Here is a 14,235-nt window from a genome sequence, read left to right on the forward strand (position 1 = left end):
TGGTTGTGTTTCATAAGGTGATTTGAAATAGCACCGTAACCTAATATATCTACAGACGTATGTTCTTTGGGTCATCGATTATCTTCCACTGCACAGCTTTGCGGGGAGTTCTGTTTGCATAGTGAGGACTTTAATCTTTTGTCTTTGGCTTCCTGACAGCTGTTTTTCTTTTACTTTTCCTAAGAGTTTATTGATTAATCATAATTCAGCGTTCATCACCAGGGGAAATGGTTTTCTGGTTCACATGTAGGCTTGATTACAGCATCGTTTTGTCAGAGCTGCAAGGATAAGTGACTCACCACCACATATCTGATGCTGATGCCACTCCTTAGAAATATTCACATCACATATTCAATTTGACAGTCATCTACAAAGCTGACCTTTTCTGTTCAGATTTGTATCCAGTGATCATGGTGCAGTACATGGGTTGATTCTTATTTTTAAAGCGATCTGACATGGCTCTTGCTTTTAAAGTTGTGTTTTTAAGTTCAAGGATATAATTCTCCATACTATAACCATACAAAATGCTGGGCCGTGTTACAGTTACGGTCAGTTATCTCTAAATAAAGCAGGAGTATCCTGAAGGAGTTGGGTCAGCCCTTGTTGTCCAGTTCTTGTTCTAGTTTCGCACACATGAGTATGACAGCCATATTAGTGTTACACAAGTTGTTTTGACAGTGCTGTCTCATTCAATTTCTGTTTTTCCTTGAAAGTGTGATCTGTGTTTCTGCCTCTGTCATGCTGTTTTTTTTAAAAGTCTCACTGGACTTCTTTGATGTGGAGACAAAGCTATCGCCTATAGCTTTCCTTCAGTGGATATCGTTCTGAAGTGGTTTGATTGGTCTTTAAGAGGCTGAGCGTTTTTCTCAATGGAGTGCTGACTTTTGGCTCAGGGGCTTGACTTGTTATTATCTTTACAAACAGGTAAAGAAAAACATGCAGAAATCCAGGTCACACTCTGTGGATCAGTCAGGCATGGTTAAAGGGGCACTGTTTCAACATTTCTTGTTTCATTGTTTCTGACAGTTCCTAAAATGTGAGCCAGTCTTTGAGCTGTTGTTGTTTTTTTCTCCGAGGGGACAAGAACCTAGGGACCTCTGTGATGCCTCAGCTGGCGTATAGATAACATGCAAAGGCGCTTTTAACATAGTTTCTATTCAGAGACAAAGGAAAAGGAAATAAGAAATAAAATCACCCCTGTGCCAGTGATAACACAGCAAGCCAACCTCTACAGCATGGCATCAGCTGCCTTCACTATGACATGTTGTTTTTCTTGTGTTATTCTCCCGTCACTGCCTCTCTGTCCTGCTCTAAACCTCTTTATGGTTTGAGAAGTCAGTCTCCAGAATGCACAAAACACTTGTCTTTACTCCCTTGACATTTTTCAACACATCAGTGACCCGTACCTTCAAGTAATCAATATTGAGGCAGTGACTAGTCGAGGCATGCAGAGGGTTTGTGAGAGATGTCACAGGCCAGCGGGATGTGTCGTTCACACTTTCCTGAGTGTTCAAAATGGCACAGTGCTGAGTCAAGTGTGAAGGCCAAGGCCACATTGTCTTTAGCCTAAGGTCTTCAATAAGCACAGGTAGTGTGCTAAATCTACACTGACAGTCCCCTTACTAGGCAAACATGATATTATCTTTGCTGCTGCTTTAAATACCCCATCGCTTCCACACATGCAGAGCTCCACTGGTCCTGGGATAGGTGTGCTGCTGATAACAGGAATGGGATGCAACAGTTTCTCACAGCTCTCGTTTGTCTTCTCGTCTTTTGCTGCTTCTTTGCCAGTTTAGCGGAGATGCATACTATCTTTTTGTTGATGTTTTTTAGTCTTCAGACAGAACTGAATGTGAGAACAGTCCTTAAAAAATATCATTGCTTTAAAATCAGTAACATTTAAACAAGCCTTTGCAAGCTGAATGTACTGGTAGCACAAAGAAGATTAAAGTTCATTCCCAACTGGAGCCTTATATGATATGTTATAATAGAAAAAAAGCTATTTGCTTTTTTTTTGCAATTAGTGCTTTTTACATTTTACAGCCAAAGCTCAGCACATGAACATCTGTAATATTAAGATTAGTGGCTTTTTTTAAAAACAATGAAATGTATCTTAGAAATTCTGTACAGCTCCAATTTCTGTGTTTCTTGGCATACAGCTCATGCTGAAGCAAGCAGCATCACATCCTGTTTCATACTCAAAGCATCCGCAGATAGATCTCTACTGGCATTTAATGTAGAACCTTTACAGTGAGCTCCATCTGGAACTGTTATCAGGTTTTCATTTCAAACAAAATATATCACGTGGACCTGGCTTGTGGTCTACTTCACCAGCACACAAATATGCTGGTGCATTATCAAGTTGTGTTTCATCATCTCGCTTCCCTGTAGTGTAAGTTTCTGTGCTGAGCAGTGGCTCTGTCCAATTGTATTGTGTATTAAATGTTGATCTTTTTATTGGCCATGCCCATTAATGAATCATGTCTCTGGATGTCTTGTGTGAGCGCCCTGTTAGTCATAACATTAGAGATCATGTCTTAACTGACCTTCTGAGACACTAAGGGACTTATGTAATATGTAAATTAAGAAAATTGCAACCAACTCACATCTTCAAGCTGTTTCTCCATAAACCAAAAATGACAGATCTTTTGCATTTCAGTGTGGAAATATGGAGTGGTACTTCATGGTACTGCATGACGAGCATGTTCTTTCATACTGTTCCCTTGTTGAATTTATGAATAATGAGTGGGTGAATTACATAGTTTAAACTGCAGATAATTTTTCCAAGTGCTGCGGTGTCCCCTAGAATCAATGAGGTGATGCATACACATCATTTCACCTCTCTTTATGGCATTAGCATGCAAATGAGTCCAAATCAGTTTCACACTCTTTGACTAAATCAGGTCACATTGGGAGGAAAGCAAAATGGCTAAGGAAGAAAGAAAGAAAGCGAGAGAAAGAAAGAACGAAAGAAACCCTTCTCCCACAGTGCTCGGTAAAAAGAGAAACCCATTCATAGCTGCATTAATCATGGGTGGCACTAAAGAATGGCTCTGAGGCGACACCCAAAGAGAGAGAGACGGAGAATGAGACGCATTGAAACAACCTTAGTCGTTAACTGGATCTATCTGAATGACATCAGTCTGCTTCCCCTTCACAGTTTTGTCTTCTGTGATCTCAGTACAGTTTGATAAATCTGATCAGATGAATGTACCTGACTCTTCTCTCCTCTTAAGTATCTTTAGAGTAATCAGAGTGTGTCAAATCAGAATCGAATATCAAATTTGAAGTATCAAATCTAAACCAGCTTTGAGCATTTAACCACATTTATAAATAACGAAAGTTCAAAGATTGAGTTGAGATCTGTAATTACATTTTGTTGGCTGAGAAAACAGAAATATTTATTAACTTTCAACCTGTAGTGATATCTTGATAGTGGAAGTGAAGTGCAAACGAAATGAAATGTTATTTAAATATGCCACTTGAGAAGAGTTATTCTAGAGAGAACGGCTTCTTTTCTGATAACATCATCTGGGTTATTTTCCCACACTATAGAAAGCTCCTTTCAGAAGACATTATACAGCTGTTTCCTCAAGCTGAGTAATACTCCTTGTGACCAGTAAACTAATCTTCATGTGTAAAATTGGTGGAATGCTCTTTAAATAACGTAAGATTTGGAAAGGAGATTATTTGGCTTCAGAGTTTAGTGTATCTCCAACAAAAATCCAAAATGGACCCCAACCCTGATGTTGAGCTATTGACTTTTGTGACACAGGTCGACAGGGTGCAAGAACATAAAAAATATGAACTATAAATAAAGATGCAAACAGCCGCTCAGGGAAACACACCACAGGGTATGAACCAGAATGGACTGATACAGCGAGAACACGCCAGTACTGAAAGTACAGGCTGCTGGAGCTGTGCCAGGTGTTGCTAAAATGATCCTGAAGAGGCACATGTGTATGTACTGCACGTGAATACCACAGTGCTCTCTGATAAATGTTGTAGAGAACTAAGTTTAATCTTATTTTGTTATGTACAAAGTCCTCTTTTCACAGCCCTTCCTGCTCTCACCTACCTCCTCAGTGTTACTCAGTTATCTGTCAGACCAGACCGAACAGGCTTAAGTTGCTTTCGTTAAATTTTGACATTTTGCTGACGTTTTAATCAATGAAGTACTTGGTGATTTTTAAACGTAATTGTTTTCAAAGATAGAGCACTGCATTTGTTTACTTCAGCTGTTCACTGTTAGTTTGGCTGTCTTGGAGCTTTCAGCATGTCTTTTGCAAAGTTGTAGTGTGTGTGTGTGTGTGTGTGTGTGTGTGTGTGTGTGTGTGTGTGTGTGTGTGTGTGTGTGCACGATGCACTTCCCGAGCAGCATATGGTAGATGTCAACGATTGTCACTTTGGACTAGGATCAGTCTTCCTCCAGAATTTGTCTTTTCATGTCACAAGATTTTAAGATTCATGTAGACAACAGGAAGATACAGGTATTCAATATTCACAGGCTCTAATTAGAAAACCTGAAGTTTCAGAGGAACTAACCTTGGCAAACACTTGGCATTGTTAGTTTTCAGGTTGTGCGTGTGTGGGTTAGTGCTAGTGTGTGTATGCGTGACCTTAATATACCCATTTTACCTACCCTCCTGCCGTGCTGTGAGTCATCAGATGACTCCGGTCCCTTGGCGTGCTGTCACTTATGTCATTACTTAGGCCTAAGATGCATTCACCGAGCCAGCTCATTAGCTACTGCATTTGTTTGAGGAGCAGCATGGCATTAGCATTTAGATGTGCAGACAGCCTCACCTGCTGCTGTCATTGTCGGGGCTCCGCAGACAAATTCACATCTGGTAAATTTCTTTTCTCAACACTCAGAGATTGCTGCTATTCGTAGAAACACTGTTGTCTATAAGATGCAGAGGCAAATGTATTTCCATATAAAATGCAGCATGCTGTAGTTATTCAAGCGTGACGAACGTGAATCAGGCTGAAATTTGAATTGCTACCAGCCTCTGGGCTGTTATTTCTATAGCCAAACATGTGTGTTGATTGACAGCACAGATGATTGTTCATCATTTGTGTGATAAAGCTGGTGGAGAGCATCCAGATGGTTGTTTTATCTACAGTGTGAGACCAGGAAATGAGGGACCATGCAGATAAAAAAAAAATAGATAAATTAAAGTAGCAAGAAAAAAGGGAAGAGATGAGAGTGAAGGGAAAAGCAGAGAATGTAAGAACATTTACGTCTGTAATTTTTTCTTAACCAGGCCGAGCTGATACATTGGCATGTTAGTTAAGTGATTTTCAGCATACTTGATCATCAGGGGGTTGATTTTCAGAACATGCTTCAGTTTACAAGAGTTCTTGATTCTGTGTTAGTATAAAAACATCAGTTGGTAGTTTGAATCTAAGAAGTTATTTCAGATTGTGTTACAGTGCACAGTAGTTTTAACACCAGATTAGATATTAGTTTATCAGTGTGAATGTTGCTTTTGATTTCTAGACAAGCTTAGTTTCTTTTAGACATTTTAAAACATTGCAGCCACCTGAAAAAATAACACTGAATGATTCCACCTGAATGTGATGGGTGGGTGTTGCAAGTAGCAACACTGACGTGTTTTTAAATCGCTGAAGAGCAGTGGTATTCAGTTTGATGTGATGTAACCTCAGACAGCTTGGTGTGCCTCCTCAACAAATGCCTTGGACAGAGGCACATTTTAGAGCTTCGGACAGCTCATTAGCATTAACCTTCTGACTGGAGGACGAGTGGTAAGGTTGAGGAGACAGCCAGTCAAGCAGAGACTGATGTGCAGACATCCATCTATGCTGCTGTGCTGTTGTGTGTTCTCTTGAAGGATCGAGGAAAAAAATGCAACACTTCAGACCCTAAGTAACACTTCAAAGACCAACCTCAGCAGGTTTCTTGTTAAGTAGGCCATCTTTCTAATGCTATTACTCACCTTATAGGTGAAAGTATTGCAGCAGGAAAGATCCTTTAACACTGGAGCACTGTCAAAAACCAGCTACTGAGGATGTGGCTTCTATTTCTGGGCCTTCTCCGTTGTTTGTTTGTCTATGGATATGAAGCCAAACATGGATGATGTAACAATACATCAGCACATTTCTAGGTCAGCTTCAGTCTTGACATATTTTTAGGAAATCTCAAAAGAATAGATATAACCTTAATGTATCTGGGAGTGAAATTTAAAGCACTAAAAAGATATGCTTAGGACAATATTTTCCACACATTCTCTTATTGATTAATCAATTAATTTAGTAATTAATTAAAAACACCAAACTCATCTATTAATCTATTAATTTGTTCTTCTTGATCAGTACAGGAGTCGACAGGTCTGTGTCTGTGTGGCTGTGGTGATTATCTTAATGAGTGTCTGCACATGCATGTCAATATCCAGTCATTACTCTGGGGACTCGAGTATGTTGTTATTGAGCTTGTGCCTGTAAACATATGGACTCATTGACTCCGTGCTTTGAAACTCTGATGATATAGCTGGGGTCTGCTGACTGAAGTGTGGCTAGTGAGGAGTACATATATTATACTGGGAAAAGTTATCTTGATTGTTGCATTCAGTGACTAAGATACAAAGTACAAAGCAAATTTAGAAGAAGACATAAGATGTCAAGTTTAAAGCTTTCATGCAGACACATCAGTGCAATTAAGGTACTGGGATAAATGAACAGAACTGGCTTGTAAGCAGTTTGGCAGAATCCAAAAAATAAATAAATCTATCCTCATAAATCTAATCCAATAATGGAATAGGAACACCAGGAGCCAAAACAGACAAACAAAGGAGGGCTGACGAGGGGTCAAAACAGGTCTGTGGAAAGGGCGGGGCAGACAGGACAGAGCTCGAGATGAGGGCTGAGGGCAACTGAGGGGGCAGATCATGACATAAGATTATATAACCCAGTTGTTGTCTGTTGTCCTCTATGCATGCCAGGGTTTTCCCTGCCATTGTAAGACTTAGGTGCAGTCCCTAAGCTCCATCAACTAAAAAAGAACTACGCTGGGAATTCTCTACCTTCCATGGACAAAAAGGATAATGTATATTTCCAGATGTAGGACGATATTTATCTCTGGAAATCAGGTTTGAAAACTTGGAGGGACTTATATTTGAGGACGAGACAATTACGTGTTCATTACATCAGATATTCCTTTTGAATGGAGTGTTGCATTATGGGTGTTTGTAGTCTTAATATTGCTAGGCTAGTGAATGATGTCAGTCTGTAGTGAGTCTTTCAGAGTTAGTCAGCTCTAAGAGTGTTAAAACAAAAACCATGTTTATAGCATATCCTGATGTCTTTGCTGCAGAAATAAACCAAGGAGAAAATCTGTCAAAAGACCAGGAGTTATGTCTGTCACAGATGATGAGCTCAGAGAGACAGTCTGAAAAATGCTAAATGAGGGTGAGAGAGGAACTGATTCGCTACAGTAACTCAGTCAGCTGGCTAGAGACTACACCCACTGAGAAAGTGACCTGCCTGCAGACGTCCAACAGAACAGAAACTTTGGGAAGTTGCCAAGCACGGTTACATTGTCAAAAGGCTTTTGGAGGATGAGAAAATCGGCGTTCAATTCCATGCACTGTAAGCCTTGTTTTACCAGTGTGTGCCTAAGCCCTCCAGAAACCTAGGGAAAACCCTGCATGCTAATGTGCTCAACGACAGGAAAGACATCCAGTTGAGTTTTATATTAGAGAGCTGTGAGCGTCCACAAATGGCTTTCAGTTTTCTGAGAGATAAGTAGACTAGAAATATGGTGGTGTCTCATCTTAGATGCAGCACCGCAGATTTAAAAGGTCCACGCCCTTTTAGAGGCTACACACCCACACAGGAACCAAGCAATACTGAATGATGCTCACATTAGTGGGAAGGTGAAAGTAAACGAGAGTAGTGCTGTCTAATGCTAGTCTGTGTGTTTAAAGAGCTGTCAGTCAGTTTGGGCGTGTTGGTGTTTACACCACAAACACACCTAATTACACTAGATAAGGCACATTTTGAAGAGGTGTGAAAAAGTATATGGATATGTCACATTTTTTCTCTAATGTAGGGAACATTTTCTGAATACTTTACTGAGTAAATTATAATAGGTGCCTTTAATAACCCGACAGGAAAAACAAAGTTTTGTGTGAGCCATGTATTCAGACAATGTTTCTGTGATGTGCTGTACATGGACACGTAAACCGACAGCACTGAGCATGCACTACACTGCATTAAACTAATTACACAAGCACTGCATCAAAGAGTTTCCCTCTGATTTCGGTTCAAGATTCATTTCAAAGGTCAGAAGAGAGGCTCCACACCTCAGCAATAAACTCAAAAACAGTCTGTTGGTTTGGTCCTACACGCCGAAATTGAAGCCGTCTACGCTGACCTCTCTGCCTTGGGTGAGTAGAAGCTAGCTGAGGAATACTAATGAGAGAATTAATAGAGGTCGGTTTGAACTGAATAGATAATGAATTTGAAAATAATGAAAATGATTAAATACGAGTCCTTGTGTCAGTGTTGCAGTACCACTTTGTTACTTTGTCATGATGTTATACACAATACAATGCACCATATTCTTGAGGAGGATCAGTGGAATAACACATTTGTTGAGTTTGATGTGTTGCCAAAGAGAACTGAGACATCCTAACTGGACTGCTAGCAGCCTGCGGCTTGTATATCTCTGCTCTGCCTTCAAGCTCCTTGTTTTGTCCTCTGCTCCATCTTTAGCTGCCTTAGGTCTGTATACAGAAAAGAGAGCTTAGTTATTGCTCCGGGACAGGACGGCACGTCAGCATGGCAGTGAGCAACCTTGTAAAATGTTGACGGGGTATTAAATGCCAGGGAACAGCTTATGCAAGGTTTTAGAGTGAGCAGGGTACTGTAAGCCTTTGCCATGATAGAGGAGGGAGGTTTCAGATCAATGGGGATAGATTTCCTGCTGAAGATGGGTGCTGACGAGCTGAGCTGTCTGTATGCGCACACAGGTGTTGTGTAGCTGTCTGTTTGTTTTTGTGCACACATTAACATGACGTAACAAAAAAAATCATTTTTAATGCATGACATTATCCCATCACATCATGTTTTCCCGCTGCAGATTCCAGTCCTCTGTACAATTACAACAGCTTATAGACTAAATGAATAATTAATTGATTCTTAAATAATAAAGAGATCAGTTGATAATCATTGATTATTTCTGCAGTCTTGTCTTCCAGTAAACAAGTCACTGTGCATTAGAGTGGCAATGATTTGCCAATTAATTGAATAGTCAGGAAATTAATCTGCAGCTATTTTGATGATCAGTTAATCTTACAGGTAGAAATCATCTGATGGTTCCAGGTTTCCGCCAACAATATATCAAATAATTTGGGGGGTTTGGACTCGTGGTTGGACAGAACAAGATATTCGGTGACGTCACTTTGGGTTGTAGAAAATGCTTTCAGTTTTCTGATGTTTTTGTAGACCAATCAATCAATCACTTGATAATATAACTGGCAGAATAATTGATTATAACAATAACTGTTAGTTTAAACTCTACTACAAATACTAATGGTACCAAAGTGCCATAAAAGAACAGATCAGTTCTCTGCTCGAAATCACATTTAGTATTTCTTGTTGCCAGTCAGTCATGTCAAATCCAAACCAGGCACATCTGAAAAACTGAGAGAAAGTCCTATTTAATCCATCAATCAATAAAGGAGTTAAGAAGCCATGACACTCTAAGAGGGTGTGTTGTAGGTTTAGGGCACTGGTAAATATTAGGCTGGAATAGGTTTAGAGAGAAGAGTTAAAGGTGGTGGGGTCGTCTCATAATCAGTTCATTGTCGCATGAATCTTCATTTTTCTCTTTGTAAAATTTAAGTTTTTTTATTCAGTCACATGCCCCTGTGCCCTCTGACCTCCGTATCTAATTTCTGAGTACTTGTGGTTGATTGTTGCAGTGCGAAACAACTCATGAATACTATGATTGGTCAGGAATGATTTATGACATTGGAAAGGGAATTCAGAAGAGTGGACACAAAGACGACAATACCAGTGGTTATTAATAAAAAATGTGGTTTCCAGATTCAATATGCTGGTGAGAATGAGGCCACACAATTGTCCAAGATTCCTAGATTGCAGCAGACTCGAGTATCCTTTGGGTGGGCTGTGAGTGTGATCTGCTGAGTGTTTTGTCTCAAACACTGTATAGCTGCAGTGTGCTGCAGTGTGAGTTGGACCTGTGGGACCAATACAAGCCTCAGGGCTGTGTGCAAGCAGGAGGAGGGGAGTCATGGTGAACCACAGCAGTGGTTAGATGGAAGAGGCACTATCATTCTACTCTCTGGACACCGATCAGCCATAACATTAAAACAGGTAACTGCTTTTAATGTTGTGGCTGATCAGTGTATTTCTCACCTAAAATAAAAACTCGGTCCCAACAAGATTAACCACTTTTCTAGTATGTTTGAGAGGAAATTATGAAGTACCTAAGTGGCTGTTTTGAAAGCTGCTATGTCCTTTGTATTTCACTCAGACATTGCTCATTGTTTCTTCTCCTGTTTATATACAAAACTTCTTATTCCCTTGGAAGAATGAGTCAGCGAGTGTTGATCACTTGCAGTTCAGACACCCATTTTTCGTGCCTGTCTTTATTCCCTACCAAAACCAACTAAAGCAACCAATCTCTGCCAAGGACCCAAAGTTGTTTTGAATTCTTGTTGAAAGCCAGCTGTTTTTGAAGAAGATGTTTGATTATTTGTCACTTTGAACAGTAGTTATTGCATAACCAAGTGGAAATCTCTTGATGTGATTTTGTGTCAATCGGGAATCACGGCAGATTAGTTGTTCTGTTATTTGGTAAATAGCTGCCACTGTTGCTCCTTCCAACAGCATCACTTCACTCAGCACAGTCCCCACTGGCTGTTGTGAAAAGCCTATCATACCAACTCCAACAGAGTGTGTGCCGCTGGTGTGTTTTCTGGTTGATCTGATCCAACTGCTGAGTGGCGACAGCAACCTTGAGGCTGTCAAAAGGGGACTCAGGCCGTTAGGATGAGATGTGACATGCGGTCTTGGCTTAGTGGCAGATGGTGAAGCCCTGCTGTCAGAGTTTGGGAGAATACAGCTGAGCTAATATTAATGCTTCACAAGGTTTGCTGTAACTCCTGCAGTGAAATCTCGTTACAGGTTAGTCGCTCTCCTGCGGTCACACCTCTGTCTCAAACTGAGGAAGTCTGGAAAAATTCCTGCTCAAAACTCATTACGCTAGATCTAGATGCTGATTAGAGCAGATCAGATGTCAAAGATGGTTCATTGTTTGTTTTTATTTGGTTTGTTTTACCATATTAATTAAGTATTGGCTTGATATTTATATCTTCTTTTAGAGTCTTTAGCAGATTTAACTGAAATTACCAAAGCCAATCCAACATAACTTTCAATATCACATCACTTTGCTTAATATTCTAATTCCTATAATGTATGATATTTCACACTGTTTTGCATGATTTCTGTGTAATAAAAAGTGTCAGTGTGGATCTGTGGCAGCATAGTTTCACCTTGAAAATGTTGCAATTGCAAAAAACATTATTATGTATTGAAAATTATGAATATTATGAATGAAAAGTCCCTGTTTCAAAGTCAAGCGACAACTGCCCACATTGTCACTCTGTGTTTTGTTTTGTTTTGTTTTTTTTCCAGACATCCTCTCACTACTGTGACCCAACAATCCCATTTGTTATCATCGCCCCTCGTACCTTCTGCACACCCAGGCAGGAGAAAGAGATCAAAGCTCGATCTTCTCGCTGAACTGTGCGTCTTTCATGTGGGTTGTCAGTTTGATGCTCAGCTTGACTCTCTCTCTCCTTTTGTGCTTTAGGTCATCTCCTGGAGGAAACACTAGAGCTGCTCTGCCTACCTACGGATATCAGTAAGTTTACTTTAATGTGCCTCGGCAGGTTATTACAGTATGATGGTATACTGAGGAGTGTGGGTGGAATTCTTATGGAGCCACATGAAAAGTATCTCATCCCTCCCAAACTGTGGAGACCGTTTAAACTTGGCAAAGGTGCACAACAATGATGATAGAATGACTACTCTCCAATGCTGTGTGTGTTTCTGTGTGCTGGTACGCTCCTGTTGCTGGGTACTAAACAGGCATAGACACAGCAATCTGTGTGCCCTAGAGAGCTCCTTAACTTGCCTGGCTGTCCACTGAGTCATGTCATTCTGGCATACAAACAAACAGTGAAGGGAGGAGGTGAAGAGAGGGAGTAAGGACTAAAATGATGGAAGGGAAGGGTCAAGCAGTTTTGTTGTGTGGAGGTTTATTTAGGAAGCCGACAAGGAGACTTTTTTATGTTAAAGGCTGTGTTTTTATCAGTATATCCATCTGTATCCTGCAGTATTTCAAGTAATGCTGACTTCAAAATAGATCAGCTGATTTCCAGCTTCCCCAGCTAGATCATTGTTAATGTGTTGCAAATATCTATGCAGTTTGAGTTCAGTAACATGAACCCCCCACTCGGTCATCTTATCCATACGTGTTGTCCACATCACCCTGCTCCTGATAAGCACCAGTGCAGGATGAGATGAAGTAGAGAGAGAGGAAAGGAGGCGGCAGCTAGTGTGCTGATGGAGGAGCAAAGCATCATGGGAGAACCTGACTTAAGATGCACTGTACAGGGGTGGAGGAAGAGCATGCAAAAACAACAGTTGAGCAAAGTGTTGAGAGCTTCTCAACACTGCCTCCCCTCATCATTTATTAATCTTCTGCTAGAATATTCATCCATCCTGGTACAGCGCTGTCCTTCTAGAGAGAGAGAGAGAAATTAATAGAGTTCAGTGTCACTTTGACACTCATCAGTGCATCACAACCTTTGTTATTGCAGTCAGTTGAATATCACCCATTAACAGCCTATACTCCTGCCATCCATTTCCATGTTTACTTTTGATTTTGACCTCATCGTTCTCTGTAAAAGGATTAAAGAGAGACGGGGCGGGGCTGTTTGTTCTGGGTTTCAGACCATGACCCACAGTGTGGTCTTTTTAAAGGAGCCGTGACTCCAGAACCAGATTACTGACAGTAGCCTCACAACCATACTCACACTTGACTAGGTCCATAATCAGCCTCAAAATAGCTCCCCATCCATCTGCATGTCACTGATAGTATTTTATGGGAAATCCTCGGCTGTTAGGATTCACATAGGGAACTTTAGCGGTAGACTAGTTTTAAGGATGGGTGTCTTCTGAATTTGTGTCAGCCCAGTGCAGTGCAGTGATGTGTGCTCAGTCTGCCAGCTGCCATGCTTCACTTACTCTGATTAAATCCTTTGCAGATGAAGGCAAGGACAAAGAATCTGGTGGTAACAAATCATCAAAAGGCACAGTGGCTCCATGATGATGTATACACTGGTTCTGTGATACCATGCAGTGAGTGTACTGATAACTAACCTCAAAGTCATGCTGGAGTTTGATGCCGTGTTGTGAAGTTGGTCACATCTGTCATCACATGTGGTGCTCACTGTGCAAGGAATCATCTGTACTTTTTCCTTTCTTCTGCTTTTCAATTATCTGAATCTGAATCTACAGTCTGTATTTTGTGTAGATGTGCACCTAGTGTGTGTGTGCATGTGTGTGTGCATCACGATATAGCATTTTGTTAGATTTTCCAATCCACAAGCACAAAAAATGTACAAGATTGCCATAAATATATGAGATCCTCTGAGGAAGCTGTAAAGAAAAACAATTAAAATTTAATATTTTTCACCAGACAAATTGTTTCTCGCCCCCCTGCTCAGGTGGCAGCTGCTCTGTAGATCTCTCTGTAGATCGACTGTTCCAAAATATGTAAAAGTCACATTTAAAAAATTACTTCACTGTAACACAATAACAGGACTAGACCAGACTCTTTATAATTATTATAATAAATGATTATTTAATATTATTTACAGACCTGACAGTTCCCACCATGAGGACAAAACCTCAAGCAGAACCGGCTGAGGGAAGGCAGCCATCTTCCTTGACCGGTTGGGATGAAAGAGGAGACAGAGACAAATTAAAAGTTGTAACACAGGAAGGGATAAAAAAGTAAAATATATATATAGAATATTAAGATCAACAAGTATGCAGTATTTGCCATGAAACCATAAAATGAACATTAACATGGAGGTGCAGGTGAGGTTGATAACGTCACCACTTGATCCTCTCGTGTAGGTCGATAAGAGAAGGTCAGAGTTCAGGGTCAGATAT

At 40.4% G+C, this 14,235-nt stretch overlaps 1 protein-coding gene across 2 annotated transcripts in view; it reads left to right on the forward strand.

The window, feature by feature from the left end:
- The window catches only part of apba2b (amyloid beta (A4) precursor protein-binding, family A, member 2b), a 55,730-nt gene that overhangs the window by 4,526 nt on the left and 36,969 nt on the right, over positions 1-14,235 (forward strand). For both annotated transcript variants that reach the window (XM_018686222.2, XM_051073813.1), the window contains exon 3: positions 11,864-11,914. The gene's annotated coding sequence lies outside the window, so the exon portion shown is untranslated. The remainder of the gene's footprint in view (positions 1-11,863; positions 11,915-14,235) is intronic.

The sequence above is a fragment of the Lates calcarifer genome, linkage group LG2, assembly GCF_001640805.2.
Source record: "Lates calcarifer isolate ASB-BC8 linkage group LG2, TLL_Latcal_v3, whole genome shotgun sequence".
Lineage (NCBI taxonomy): Eukaryota > Metazoa > Chordata > Actinopteri > Centropomidae > Lates > Lates calcarifer.